General features: G+C 41.9%; 1 protein-coding gene across 1 annotated transcript in view; it reads right to left on the bottom strand.

Moving 5' to 3' along the window:
- The window catches only part of LOC135519938 (Krueppel-like factor 12), a 144208-nt gene extending 128326 nt beyond the window's left edge, over positions 1–15882 (bottom strand). Inside the window, exon 1 of the mRNA XM_064945183.1 lies at positions 15722–15882. The gene's annotated coding sequence lies outside the window, so the exon portion shown is untranslated. The remainder of the gene's footprint in view (positions 1–15721) is intronic.
- Between the last annotated feature and the right edge of the window lie 201 nt (positions 15883–16083).

Here is a 16083-nt window from a genome sequence, read left to right as displayed (position 1 = left end):
GCCTCAATGAAATCTCAGTGATTACATAGATACAAAATAACAGCACAAAGTAAATAACCATCCTGGGGTTCTCTAATGTGCATTCAGTTAGAACTTCTAGGTCTGCTCTAGTCTCCCTAGCAATATGTCTCTCTCACCATACGGCATACCTCTGCATGTGAGACTAGACCTGCTCTATCAGGTACAGATTGTGCTAAAGCAAAAGGCAAATTGTAAATAAATTATCATAACAGTTATGGGAGCCTGGGACCTGATAAACCAGATGTCTACATCAAACAAGTGGGATACACTGGAACATTGAGAAATTATTTGGTAGATTTTTTCGGTCAAATTAACCAGTTATCTACCTTTGATAAACAGCTAGCTACTGTAGCTATAGCTAGCTGGTGGCTTGCAAGCAAGTTAGCTCCCATGCCAATTTCAAGTCCTTCTGCGTAACTCGGAAATATTAAGTTATTTCAGAATGAAAGTTAACTGGCTATCACATCATGCTTTATGACATTATATTAGCTAGGTATCCCCAGTTAGATAGTGTTCTCACTCTGATTTGTGAGCTGGCTGTTTATTCTAAATGGCATAATCCAATCTGTTCTAAACAGTGGCAGCATGTGCAGCGGTGGTCATTTGGTTTTTGACACGCAAAAGTTAAAGGTGTATTTATGCTGACACTCAAATGTACACATCCCTTTATGTATCCTCTCCAACTACATGCTGCTTTTGTTGACAACTCCAACCAACTTGCGCCCCGGGTTTTTGCCAATCAGCGGCCGTCACTACTCTCACCATTGTCCTTTACATCTCCCCTTGGTCCAATTGTCTACTTTACCTGAGTTGTTGTTCATTATTGGTAAAAGTTCTCTCACATACCAGAGGAGGACATAGGTGTGAAGAGTGTTCATGATATGCTTCTTTGCTGATTGGAGGCTGGGTAAATCAGGATGACACTTGAAGTGAAAGTACAGCCCATTAACCTAGTCACTTCATATGCACACTTGCTCCAGAATAGGAAAAATATAATTTCTAATTTTTTCAGCTAAGTTCAGTTATAATCTTTTCACTATAAAATCAAATAATATAAAATAATGGCACTGGCACTGTGCACTCTGAACGCTCTGAAAGCGAAACGCTCAGAATTTACGAATGGACAATTTGACAGCACAGTTGCAGTCGCCAATGCTTTGGATAACATAACAGCCTAACCAGCTAAGCTAATGTTAGTGAGCTGTTCTCTCATTTGTGTCTGGAAGTAGCTAGCAAGTTAGCTTGGGTGCATGACTGCTGTTAGTACAGAGTGCTCGGATCAACCCTTAAAGAGATGGGTGGGGCTAAAGCTTCACACACACACACACACACACACACACACACACACACACACACACACACACACACACACACACACACACACACACACACACACACACACACACACACACACACACACACACACACACACACACACACACACACACACACACACACACACACTATGAGAAACTCATGTCCTCAACACTCCTCAGTGCTTGGTCTATTTCTGCATAGAGGATCCTGTGTCAGTAATGCTGCCAGGATGGGGTTGATGAGGTCGCCGGATGCAGCTCAATTCCAATGACTGTTCACACACACTGAAACACAACCACACACATGCAGGCATACACAAGAACACACACATCTAAACAGAAGTCACGTACTGTAAAATCAAGCCAAGGGTCTGCTGTTGCCATTATCATACAAGTGTAGTAATGTTGTCATCACAATGTAAGAACACGTTATCTATAAGCTGTTTTTAAATGTTCATTGCCTGTTCATTATATGCTACTACTCACAACACCTCAAACAACCCCTGTATTTTCAGCCATATTCTGTTCTTTACTGTCTGCAACATAAGGTGTCCATGCATCAAAACACTTACGTGCCTGATAAGAATAGAATAACACCAATTCTCTTTCACTTTCAAAGGTCAGACTGTGTTTAGTAGCAGTGCAGCCTTTACAACAGCCTATGGATATCTAACCACCTCTGCCTCTCATGTCTTGTCAAATGGTTGGAAATAGAGAACTCCTCTTCGGATTTGAGGGTAACAGGGTCGTTCCACGAAATGGATGCCCTTTGGACATGCAAAACTTTGAGAAATCGACTTTCAACATTCAATTGCATGGAGGATATGTTTAGGGTTAAGGTTTAGGGTTAGGGTTAACCTTTCATAACTGTTATTTAAAAGCATGTTTGAGAAAAATACAACATTTTCTCCTTGTTTCAGTGTCCCTTGTAAAAATAAACACAAATAGTGATTAATATCAAACAGATAAAGTTTGGGCCCATTGGGCCTCTAAAATGGTTGACGCTAACAGGGATGAGGTTTTAAGTGAAGATCGGCCATTACTCCACATGTGGTGAAGAGCATTGCACCACATGGTGTTCATGAAATTAGGAATTATACATACAGTATGTTCCACACAAGTTTAATCAAATTTTCAAGTTTTCCTAAGATTAATTGAGTGAACAGGGATGACGTGTCGAGCTCAACAACCTCAGTTAAAGATGTGCAAAAGACCAAAACATTGTCACCTGCTGTGAATCATTTCACTTGGGGAATGGTACATTATTTGAAACAGGTAAATTCTTTGCATAACAGGGTTGACCTTAACACGAGGGACAGATTTAAATCTCTCACTAATCACATGAATATAAATAATAAAAGCAGCAAAAATAACTAGGCCTTCACAATGATGGTGAAACTTAGATTTTTTTTAAATTAAGTGGGTTGAAATCTTACTAGAAGTGACACAGGGATGATGGAGGGACATGACAAAATGCTGAATTTTGGCACTTCAGCAAGCCTGTATTCATATTAAACATCGGATTTATTGATGCTCCATGTGGTATATATGAAAGTGCACTTCATTTCATCTAACAGGCTTTTAAAATTAAATATTGGTTCATAACTTCTACTTAAAATATCAAAAGGGCACCCATTTCATAGAACAACCCAACAAAGTCAGAGTGAAAGTAGGAGTCAAGTGTTTTTCTGTCCTGTGTGTGTGTGTGTGTGTGTGTGTGTGTGTGTGTGTGTGTGTGTGTGTGTGTGTGTGTGTGTGTGTGTGTGTGTGTGTGTGTGTGTGTGTGTGTGTGTGTGTGTGTGTGTGTGTGTGTGTGCGTGCGTGCGTGCGTGCATGCTTTTTTTGTCACATCTAGATGTATGTGTTGTAAGTTTACTCACTTCTTGTTAAGTCAGTCTGGCTTCCTGGGCCCCATTCTTCAGTTCCCCGTCTAAATCTGTCTGCTACAGTATACACACACTCCTGTGACCTCTGCCTGCACCCACCCTGGACTGTGCTGCGCTGCACTCATACACATACATGCGCACACACGTGCTGCTGTCTCTAGACATCAGAGTTCCCTGGGTGAGTAGAACAATGTACAATACGCTTAACACATACATACGCACATATGCTGTACACACACATCTCACACCAAGTAGCACCAAGGGAAACCCCTGTTTAACCACTAAGTGAATACTCTCAACACACAGACACACACACAGCACTCCTGAAAGAAGTTGCAGCCTGATGTCTGATTGCATCATGTGCCTCAGATCTGGCGGCGAAACAGCAAAACAAACTGTGCTCATGGCAGTGCCGTTTTAAGTGTTCACCATTGGAAAAAGCATATGTAAGATTCACAGATGCAGTCAAAGAAGTATTTAAGTGATTTTGAAAGACTACTGATTTGAGTGGTCATGATGATGAGATGTGCACAGCTCACTGGTTTCAGTTCCATAGAGAGCATATCGTTCTGTTTCAATCCTTAACCATGACTGAATGGTCGGACATGTTGAAAAACAGAATACTGGAAAAACAGCCCTTGTGGAACCCCCCAACACACACACAGGCACGCAGAAATTCGGCTTGTCACCAAAAGCACTCAAACTTCTACAGATGCACAATCGAGAGCATCCTGGCGGGCTGTATCACCGCCTGCTACGGCAACTGCTCCGCCCACAACCGTAAGGCTCTCCAGAGGGTAGTGAGGTCTGCACAACGCATCACCGGGGGCAAACTACCTGCCTTCCAGGACACCTACACAACCCGATGTTACAGGAAGGCCATAAAGATCATCAATGACCACAACCACCCGAGCCACTGCCTGTTCACCCCGCTATCATCCAGAAGGCGAGGTCAGTACAGGTGCATCAAAGCTGGGACCGAGAGACTGAAAAACAGCTTCTATCTCAAGGCCATCAGACTGTTAAACAGCCACCACTAACATTGAGTGGCTGCTGCCAACACACTGACTCAACTCCAGCCACTTTAATAATGGGAATTGATGAGAAATGATGTAAAATAAATCACTAGCCACTTTAAACAATGCTACCTAATATAATGTTTACATACCCTACATTATTCATCTCATATGTATACGTATATACTGTATCATCTACTGCATCTTTATGCAATACATGTATCACTAGCCACTTTAACTATGCCACTTTGTTTACATACTCATCTCATATGTACAGTGCCTTGCGAAAGTATTCGGCCCCCTTGAACTTTGCGACCTTTTGCCACATTTCAGGCTTCAAACATAAAGATGTAAAACTGTATTTTTTTGTGAAGAATCAACAACAAGTGGGACACAATCATGAAGTGGAATGACATTTATTGGATATTTCAAACTTTTTTAACAAATCAAAAACTGAAAAATTGGGCATGCAAAATTATTCAGCCCCTTTACTTTCAGTGTAGCAAATGGAATGAGATGTTCGACGAGCAGGTGCCCACATACTTTTTGTCATGTAGTGTGCTTCAATGATTACTTCATTGGCAAAGTGGGCAAAAGTAGGCAGGAAATGTCAACAACGCACAGTGAGCCATCGTATTCATGCATGAAAAAACTAACAATGAAAAAGCATTGTAAGTTTGAATTTGTAAAAGGAGTGGGGGAGAGGTGGAAAAAAATATTGTTATCAAACAATAATGACAAAACTCCTGGCACTGACAACTTCGGTGGAATGCTAATGAGGATGGTAGTTGACTCTTTGGCAACTCATATCTGTCATATGTTTAATTGAAATCTAGAGGAAGGTATTTGTCCTCAAACCTGGAGGGTAGCAGAAGTAATTACGCTAACCAAGCGTGGTAAAGCAGCCTTTACTGGTTCCAACAGCAGACCTATCAGCTTGCTGCCAGCTCATAGCAACTGTTAAAAAATGACCAAATACAATGCTATTTCTCTGTAAACAAATTAGCAGACTCAGCATGCTGATACAGTTGAGGTCAGAAGTTTACATTGACCTTACCCATATACATTTAAACTCAGTTTCACAATTCCTGACATATAATCAGAGTAAAACTTTCCTGTTTTGGGTCAGTTAGGATCACCACTTTATATTTAGAATTTAAAATGTCAGCATAATAGTAAGGAAGGATTTATTTCAGCTTTCATTTCTTCCATCACATTCCCAGTGGGTCAGAAGTTTACATACACTCAATTAGTATTCGGTAGCATTGTCTTTCAATTGTTTAACTTGGGTCAAACGTTTTGGGTAGCCTTCCACAAGCTTCCCGCAATAAGTTGGGTGAATTTTGGCACATTCCTCCTGACAGAGCTGGTGTAACTGAGATAGGTTTGTAGGCCTCCTTGCTCGCACTTGCTTGCCCATATTTTCTATAGGATTGAGGTCAGGGCTTTGTGATGTGACTACAATACCCGGACTTAGTTGTCTTTAAGCCATTTTGCCAGAACTTTGGAAGTACACTTGGGGTAATTGTCCATTTGGAAGACCTATTTGTGACCAAGCTTTAACTTCCTGACTGATGTCTTGAGGTGTTGCTTCAATATATCCACATACTTTGATTAGATTGTGAAGGGCACCAGTTCCTCCTGCAGCAAAGCACACACACTACATGATGCTGCCACCTCCGTGCTTCACGGATGGTGTTCTTCGGCTTGCAAGCCTCCCGCTTTTTCCTCCAATCATAATGATGGTCATTATGGCCCAACAGTTCTATTTTTGTTACATCAGACCAGAGAACATTTCTCCAAAAAGAACGATCTGTGTCCCCATGTGCAGTTGCAAACCGTAGTCTGGCTTTTTTTGGACGGTTTTGGAGCATTGGCTTCTTCCTTGCTGAGCGGTATTTCAGGTTATGTCGATATAGTATTCTTTTTTCTGTGGAACCTGTATCTTCACAAGGTCTTTGCTGTTGTTCTGGGATTGTTTCACATTTCTCGCACCAAAGTACATTCATCTCTAGGAGACAGAATGCTTCTCCTTCCTGAGCAGTATGATGGCTGCATGGTGTTTATACTTGCGTACTATTGTTTGTGCAGATGAGCGTGGTACCTTCAGGCATTTGGAAATAGATGAACCAGAGTTGTGGAGGTCTACAATTATTTTTCTGAGGTCTTAGCTTATTTCTTTTGATTTTCCCATGATGTCAAGGAAAGAGGCACTGAGTTTGAAGGTAGGCCTTGAAATACATCCACAGGGACACCTCCTATTGAATCAAATGATGTCGATTAGCCTATCAGAAGCTTCTAAAGCCATGACATCATTTTCTGGAATTTTCCAAGCTGTTGAAAGGCACAGTCAACTTATTGTATGTAAACTTCAGACCCACTGGAATTGTGATACAGTGAATTATAAGTGAAATAATCGGTCTGTAAACAACTTTTTGCAAAGACTACTTGTGTTATGCACAAAGTAGATATCCTAACTGACTTGCCAACACTATAGATTGTTAAGAAGACATTGATATTATTGACCATAACCTGGTGAACATTTTATGGCTTTTCAACCTCTGCCATATGATGAATTCAGAGCTATTTATCTAATCGAACCCAGAGGGTTTTCTTTTAATGGAAGCCTCTCTCATTTCAAACATATCGGGTGTGGTGTACCACAAGGCAGCACTCTAGCCCCTCTACTCTTTTATATTTTTAGCAATGACCTGCCACTGGCATTAAACAAATCCTGTGCGTCAATGTATGCTTATGTGTCAGCAACCACAGCTAATGAACACTTAACAAGGAGTTGCAGTCTGTTTTGGATTGAGCATTGTATTTGTTACAAATCATTATCCAAGAGACACGACCGGTTCTGATCTTCATTGTAATCAGAGGACTAATATAAATACTATGCATGCCAGTCTCTATTGGATAAGAGTTGAGGAGAGACTGACTGCATCACTTCTTTTTATATGAAACAATGTGTTAAATTCCTAATTGTTTACATAGTCAAATCCAATTAGAGGTGTTTGCCTCTGCCCTTCTCTTTAGAGACTGTGCGGGAGTTATTGAGAAGGAGGACAAACTTAGTGAAGATTTGAAATCTCCTCTTTATCGTTCCAGTCCAGACCTGGGAAGCTTTCAAAATCTTAACTCTAGCATTTTGGTCCGGAAACTGATTCACAAATCATAGGAATTTGTCAAGCTATGAAGACATCCTCCCCCTATGAGTCTAGCGTTGCTATGCAACAGCTGCCGTGGCAACATTTCTCCCTTATGGCTAAAGCCAGTGTGAGAACCATGCTAACAACAAACGTTTTTGGATAAATCTGAAGTAAAACTGCACTCTTACCCACAACTTCTGTGCTAGATTCATGATAGTGCTGTTAGACAAAGCAAGGAAAGTGAACTCTGTGAAGCATTTATTTGGGCTGCAATCTGAGGTGCAGTTAACTCTAAATGAACTTATCCTCTGCAACAGAGGTAACTCTGGGTCTTCCTTTACTGTGGCGGTCCTCATGAGAGCCAGTTTCATTAAAGAGCATGATGGTTTTTGCAACTGCACTTGAAGTAACTTTCAAAGTTCTTGAAATGTTCCGTATGGACTGACCTTCATGTCTTAAAGTAATGATGGACTGTCATTTCTCTTTGCTTATTTGAGATGTTCTTGCCATCATATTAACTTGGTATTTTACCAAATAGGGCTATCTTCTGTATACCACCCCTACTTTGTGACAACACAAACGCATTAAGAAGGATAACATTTAACAAATTAACCTAAGGCACACCTGTTAATTGAAAAACATTCTAGGTGACTACCTCATGAAGCTGGTTGAGAGAATGCCAAGAGTGTGCAAAGCTTGTTTGACACTTTTGGTTACTTCATTAATCCATATGTGTTATTTAATTGTTTTGATGTCTTCACTACAATGTAGAAAATAGTAAAAATAAAGAAAAATGAATGAGTAGGTTTGTCCAAACTTTTGGCTAGTACTGTATACATACTGTACATGCAAACAGACTTATACACTCAAATGCTTACTCAAGTTAGCACGTTCACTCCAACACACACACACACACACACACACACACACACACACACACATACACACACACACACACACACACAGACTGACTGCATGAAAACAGACAATAGGGTCCTGTGTGGCTCAGTCGGTAGAGCATGGCGCTTGCAACGCCAAGCGTCGTGGGTTAGATTCCCGCTGGGGCCACCCATATGTAAAAAAAAAAAAAAAAAGTAGTGGCCCCAGCCGACTTGTAAGTCGCTTTGGACAAAAGCGTCTTCTAAATGGGATATATACTAATACTGTACCAAGGAAAACATTCCTAATCACTGACTCATTATATGAAATCTTACTATGCCTATTTTTAAAAAGGGGGGGAAAATCACTTCCCCTAAGTTTGACTCATTCCAGCAATCATACTCCACTTAAGAAAACTAGCAGCTGTGTTTACTTCAGTTACTTATGCACTCTCTCTCTCGTTATATCACTCTCTTTCTCACTCGCCCCTCCACACAAACGCACAGTTTCTCTTAAACCACTGTTATTCTCATTTCATTTTCAGCTAATACAGTCTCTGTGGTTTAGCGACTTAATTGAAGGAGTTATGGTCCATAACGTGAACATGCATTTACATGGCTGTGGCCTTGTTAAAACTAAACCAGGGCTACGCCCCAATGGTACCCTATTCCCTTTATAGTGCACTACATTTTATAGTGCACTATATAGGGAATCGGGTACCATTTGGGATGTACACAAGCTCTGGCATGCCAAATGCTCTTCAAATGGATTCCACATGTTGTTTGCATAATTCCCCCCCCCTAACACTTGACCTACAACTGGAATCAATGTTCACACTGATCTGTACGGCATCCGTGCACAAGGCTGCTGAAGTTAGCTGTGCAGTATGTATGTAGCTGGTTTTCTGAAAAATACAAGAGTGGCACGCAGTTTCGTAGAATGAAGGTGAATAACTCAGCAGTTAACACCTTGGACCTGTTCAACTAATCATCAAAATGATCTCTTTCTTTCTCTCTTTCTTTTTCTCTCTCTCATTCTTTATTTTTCTCTCTCTTTCTCTTGCTCTCTTTCTTTCTTTTTCCTTTCTTTCCCTTCCTCCTTCCCCAACTTCCTCACTTAATCATCAGTCTTACATAGTCTGATTAGTAAAAAGACGAGTCATGGCCTCCCAAGTGGTTCAGCGGTCTAAGGCAATCCATCGCAGTGTTGTGGCGTCACTACAGCCTGGGTTTCGATCCCAGGCTGTGTCACAACTGGCCATGACTGGGAGTCCCATAGGGTGGCGAACAATTGGAGCAGCATCATCTGGGTTTGGCCGAGGGGGCTTTACTTGGCTCATCGTGCTCTAGATACTCACTCTGGCGGGCTGGGCACTTGCAGGCTGAATAGGGTTTCCTCTGACACATTGTTGCAGCTGGCGGGCTGGTGTCAAGAAGCACGGTTTGGTGGGTCATGTTTTTGAGGACACAGCCTTTACCTCTCCTGAGCTCTTTGGGGAGTTGCAGCGATGAGACAAGATCATAATTGGATATAATGAAATATGAGTTCCATTCATATAATTTTGACCGATATAGTCATGTCAGATCTGTGATTACTTCCACAGAATAGGAACTGTGGGTGTCATCATTCCTAGTGAGTCACCTCAGGACAGGTTTCCCAAAAGCATATTGAGGATAAGTTTGGGAAAATGTTTGGAAAACAAACTGGGCCCAAGCCAGGCCGAGGATCCTTATTAACCAGGAAGCCCCTAACTTTTAAACCCAAACATTGAGGATTTCGGGGGAATGGATGAGAACGTAATGTGCTATGTTTTTCACCCATTTTTTTATGTGTAAATATGTTGTTTTATATAGTTCTTCAGTCCTTTTTAATGTCATTTAGTTTCTCAGAGAGTGGCTGAATATCTGTTGTAGAAGTTGTTTTCTTTTTATTCCATGCACCATGGCTAGACTGAGGTCACAGTGTTTGCACTGTCGTTCAATGTATGCTCTGTTGTTTGTCCTTGATTGTCACTTCTGCTATCTGTTGCAGAGTTCCATAATGCATTTTCTGTCTTTCCTCAAGAAAGACAGGCTTGTCTATGTCTGATTCCACAAAAGTGGGCTAGCACTCTCACTCTTCCTCAGTTCAGTCCATAACTAACACACTGGCCCAGAAAATTAGAGGATTTCACACTTATTTGACAAGAGAATCTGAAGATGATTCTAATGTTTCTTTCTGGCTGTGTCAACAAATATAGCAAGACCCCCCCCCCCCCCACACACACTTTAAAGTACTACGTAAGTAGGTTTTGGGGTATCTGTACTTCACTTGATTATTTATATGTTTGACAACTTTGACTATTACATCACTACATTCCTAAAGAAAAAGGAACTTTTTACTCCATTCTTTTTACATGACACCCCAAAGGTACTCGTTACATTTTGAATACTTAGCAGGACAGGAAAATTATCCATTTCACACACTTATCAAAACAACACATTATCATCCCTTCTGCCTCTGATCTAGCGGACTCAGTAAACACAAATTATCTTTTGTAAATTATGTCTGAGTGTTGGAGTGTGCCCCTGGCTATCCATAAATCTTTAAAACAAGAAAATGGTGCCGTCTGCTTTGCTTAATACAAGGAATTTGAAATAATTTATACTTTAACTTTGACTTTTGGTAAATAAGTATACTTTAGACACATACAACGCCCTCTGTGCTCAGGGGCCATCACATACACAGATGGAAACAGGCCAGGGCCATCCCACAATGCACACTACGTGAGGGGGGAGCATTCCCCTCTTGCCTCTCCCCTTACGCCTCTGCCCTTCGCTCAACGTAGCTGGATTCTTGCCTCCACCAGATGAGATAATCTACTACATACTGTGCTCTACACTATACAAACATTAATTAATCCAGATTACATTCATTAACAGGTGTCTGCTATTGGATGAGGTTAGTTAACCCCTTTTACTGTCTATTCAGGGTTAGGGCTAAAATATGGGTTAGAAGTAACTTTTTAAAGGGATAGACCTAGGGATAGGGTTTAAGGTTTGTTTTTCTGCAAAAAACAGTTTGGGTGCTCTTTTAAGCCTCGCTGTGGCCATCTGCGGGTACTACATACCTTGCCAGGCTCAATCTGGGATAGCAACTGCGTCAGATCTACAAATCACCATTAGCTGCTAAGCAATAAGGTAGACCCATCAATGTGGTTTGCAACTCAGTGAACCTGTGCAACATATGCTCAGTTAATAGCCTACAAATGAACAGAGGTCACATGTATCAAAATACACAGCAGCCATTTAGAATGAACAAAATAGTGTTTTTGAGAAACATAAATGTTATTATTGAAATTAATCTGTTCCATGAAAATGTGGAAAAAATAATTGGCATGCCGATCAGTTTAAATCGTATGTTAAACTGTAAGCTTCCCCAAACTTGAAACTCACGATCTGCCTATGGTCTTTACCATTACACCCACTATTACACTGCACGCACATAGGAGGTGCTTACCAAGTAACCATAACCTTGTCAATATCAAGTTACCTGCGGTAATGCCAGCTCATTGCTAACACCAGTGAAGCTTGCATTGTGATGCAGAACAATGGGCTGGGAATAGAACGTTCGGAAGGAGAGAAGGTGCTCAATAGAACTAATAGGAGCCCACAGGGTGAAAACTGCCTAAAATAAGGCCTGTTTTTCCGCTATTACTTCAAAACTATGGCAATCAGCTGGAACACATGTTAATATTATGAAACTGAACTCCATGGCGGATGCAATGAAGTAATTTTCATCAGAAAACAGCGTTCTGAAAAACTTAATCTGTCCAGCCTATTATGACAATGTACACAGAACAAAAATATAAACGCAACATGCAACAATGTCAAACATTTTAAATAGGTACAGTTCATATAAGGAAATCAGTATATTGAAATACATTCACTAGGCCCTTATTGATGTATTTTACATGACTTGGTCAAATATTTACCTTAAAAAAAGTAGGGGCGTGGATACAAAAAAAACAGTCAATATCTGGTGTGACCACCATTTGCCTCATGCACCATTTGCCCCATTTGCCTCATCTCTTTCACATAGAGTTGATCAGACTGTTGATTGTGGCCTGTGGAATATTTTCCCACTCCTCTTCAATGGCTGTGCGAAGTTGCTGGATATTGGCGGGAACTGGAACACGTTATCTTACACGTCAATCCAGAGCATCCCAAAGATGCTCAATGGGTGACATATGTGTTGAGTATGCAGACCCTGGAAGAACTGGGACATTTTCAGCTTCCAGGGATTGTGTACAGATCCTTGCGACATGGGGCTGTGCATTTTCATGCTGGAACATGAGGTGATGGTGGCATATGAATGGCACAACAATGGGCCTCAGGATCCCATCACTGTATCTCTGTGCATTCAAATTTCCATCGATAAAATGCAATTGTTTTTGTTATTCGTAGCTTATACATGCCCATACCATAACCCCCCCACCACCATGGGGCACCCTGTTCACAAAGTTGACATCAGCAAAACCCCTGCCCACACGACTCCATACACACTGTTTTCTGCCCAGTACAGTTGAAACCAGGATTCATCCATGAAGAGCACCATTCTCCAGCGTGCTAGTGGCCATCGAAGGTGAGCATTCTGCACACTAAAGTCGGTTACGATGCCAAACTGCAGTCAGGTGAAGACCCTGGTGGGGATGACGAGCACACAGATACGCTTCCCTGAGACAGTTTGTCCAGACATTATTTGGTGGTGCCAACCCACAGTTTTATCAGCAGTTAAGGTGGCTGGTCTCAGATGATCCCGCAGGTCAAGAAGCCAAATGTAGAGGTACTGGGCTGGCGTGGTTACACATGGTCTGTGGTTGTGTGGATGGTTGGACGTAATGCCAAATTCTCTAAAACAATGTTGGAGGCAGCTTATGGTAGAGAAATTAAAATACAGTTGTCTGGCAACATCTCCGGTGGATATTCCTGCAGTCAGCATGTCAATTGCACGCTCCCTCAAAACTTGAGACATCTGTGGCATTGCGTCATTTTCTTGATATGCCACACCTGTCAGGTGGATGGATTTTCTTGGCAAAGGAGAAATGCTGGCTAACAGGGATGGATGTAAGCAAATTTGTGCACAACATTTCAGAGAAATAAGTGTTGCGTGCGTATGTAACATTTCTATGATCTTTTATTTCAGCTCATGAAACATGTGACCAACATTTTACTTGTAATGTTTATAGTTTAGTTCAGTGTATGTTGTCTTAGAATACTGTACATGTACCATTCCATAAGATTACATCTGTCAACAACGGTTCCAATTTGTGTCACTGTTATTACACTGTGTCAGGCAGATGATGCCATAGGTGGCAGGATCCTGTAGAGCAATTATAATTGGACTGTAATGAACCCTGTAGACCGTTAAACTGTTGCTGGCTTCATGTGCTAGTGGGAGACAGGAAACTGGGGACTGGTAAGTCTGATATGATTGTGTTCAAGTTCCTTTGAAGTTGGAACAATTCTTCAATCAATACAATTTTAGCTAGCTTGATAAGCTTGCTAACATTGTTAATTATAATGTTAGCTAGCCTGCTTAACGTTGACAATATGAACAGACTAGTTACCTTATCCATATTGATAAGGTTGTAATTTTGAAAAATTTAAAAGGTGAAAGGTCAGCGGTGGTGAAACATCACAACTCTGCAATTTGTACAAAATGTACAAAATGTAAATCTACAGTATGTCTTTGTTCCATAACATTCAGTAACCTATGTGAAGTACATAACTTTGGGCCAGTTTCCCAGACAGAGATTCAGCCTTTTTCTGGACTAGAAAGGTATTTCAATGGAACTCTCCATTAGGCATTAGTTTTTGGTTCCAGGATTAGGCTAAACGTTTGCCCAAGACTATGTTGTGTATAAATGTTTATAATATTTGCAATAAAAATATATTGATTAAATATGACTTTTAAATACATTTGACAATTATGTTCAGTGTAAATGCTAAGGCACGTAATTTACCCCCTCTAAAGTGTACTATTGCTGAGTGAAAGGGGCCCATGGTAAATGGATTTAAAGTGAAAGTTGAAATGAGCACTAATCTGGCTCCATGAATACCCTTGAGCAGCACACACACACACACACACACACACACACACACACACACACACACACACACACACACACACACACACACACACACACACACACACACACACACACACACACACACACCCCGTGGCTGTCACAGTGTTGAAGGCAGGGACGGGGCCTCTCTCCAGCACAGGGGTAAAGTCACACAGGTCAGTACTCAGTTTCCACATCAGACCCAGGAACAGGGGCCAGAGTCTCCAACTCCCTCCCTCCCCAGTCCCCTGGGGGGCCCCTCCTTGCCTTTCCCTGACCCCCAACCCCCAGTGTACAAATGCCTTTGCTGACAGCTCTGGCCCAGTCCTCTGTAATTGAAAAGAACAGGCCAGGACCAGCCCCCAGCCACCCCAGCACACATCCCCCACTCAGCCACCCTCCCATAGCCCTGCCTGTGTTGAGTTGAGCTTCTGAGCCCAGTGACGGACACCCATCAATACCAATGATTATTACCCCTCTGGAAGTCAGAGTCACTGCCGATGACATCCAAGACATCAGCCATGCAACACCCGCCCAACGCATATACGTACACACACACATACTAACACACACACACACACACACCTCCCCCTCAGTGTCCTTCCTCTGCTACCAGAGCTTCTGAATGTTTAACCCATTGCGAACAGCCCTGTCTCTCTGTGCTTCTGCTGCTTCTTTACGGGAGGCAAACAAGGCTGTCCTACACACACGTACACACTCACTCACAGAAACACACAAGCAGCTATCACATGCAAAAAAAGCTGTGACAACCAGCAAACTTTTTGGGCAATTCCTAAGGAGTTTGGATCCTGCACTATTTCTCCTGACAGTCTCCTACTATACTGTACTCTCACCCAAATCTTCACCAGCTAATTTAGTAAAAACTATTTCTCAAACACAGAAGAAAAAACAATGACTTCAATCTATAAAACATTATTGCGTTAAAACAAGCTAAAGCACTGCCAAGAACACATGACAGAAGTTGAAGCAGTATTTAAATGCATCACAACCTGTGGTTATGCTGATGTCTACAGTCATTCCTCATTATAATCATCTCACAGCTTGTGCATTCACATCGAAAATAGGTGTTACAAGTCCAGTCCCTAGCAGTGTTACACTGCTTCAGTTTCCTTCTGACAGCAACCCAACACAATGGCATGCATGGTCAGCCAGCCAGCCAGTGTGCGGTAGGTACCTAGGTAACAAGGAGTTGTCATATGTGGTTCAGCTATGACAGCTGAACCACACACACACACACACACACTCACTTAGACACAATCCCACAAACATGACAAATGAGAACCACAGCATGAGAAGAAAAGGAGTAAAAATGTGCACAGACCTTGTCAGAAGCTGCAGAGCCGTAGGAAACAGTTCTCTTCTCCAGTCCTATCTCTCGCTCCCCTCTCTCTCTCTCTCTCTCTCTCTCTCTCTCTCTCTCTCTCTCTCTCTCTCTGTGTGCACAGTTCCCTCCCCTTCTGTCGCTCAGCTGCTGAGCTCTCGCAGTTCTCAGGAAATGAATGGGGAGCTGCACAGAGAACTGTTGTACTTGCAAATGACTTAGCCTGCCCGCCCATGTCACATGATCAGCTAAATGTAGGGTGGGCCAGTGGGTGGAGGCTTCATAAGCAATGGGAAGACAATATACTCTAAGCTTGAACAGCATGCATCGAATTACACAGGGCCCCTCGCGGGAGGTTTCCA

The sequence above is a fragment of the Oncorhynchus masou genome, chromosome 29 (assembly GCF_036934945.1).
Source record: "Oncorhynchus masou masou isolate Uvic2021 chromosome 29, UVic_Omas_1.1, whole genome shotgun sequence".
NCBI classification, from domain to species: Eukaryota; Metazoa; Chordata; class Actinopteri; order Salmoniformes; family Salmonidae; genus Oncorhynchus; species Oncorhynchus masou.
The sequence above is the reverse complement of the archived record's forward strand: the minus strand, read 5'-3'. Positions and strand labels throughout refer to the sequence as shown.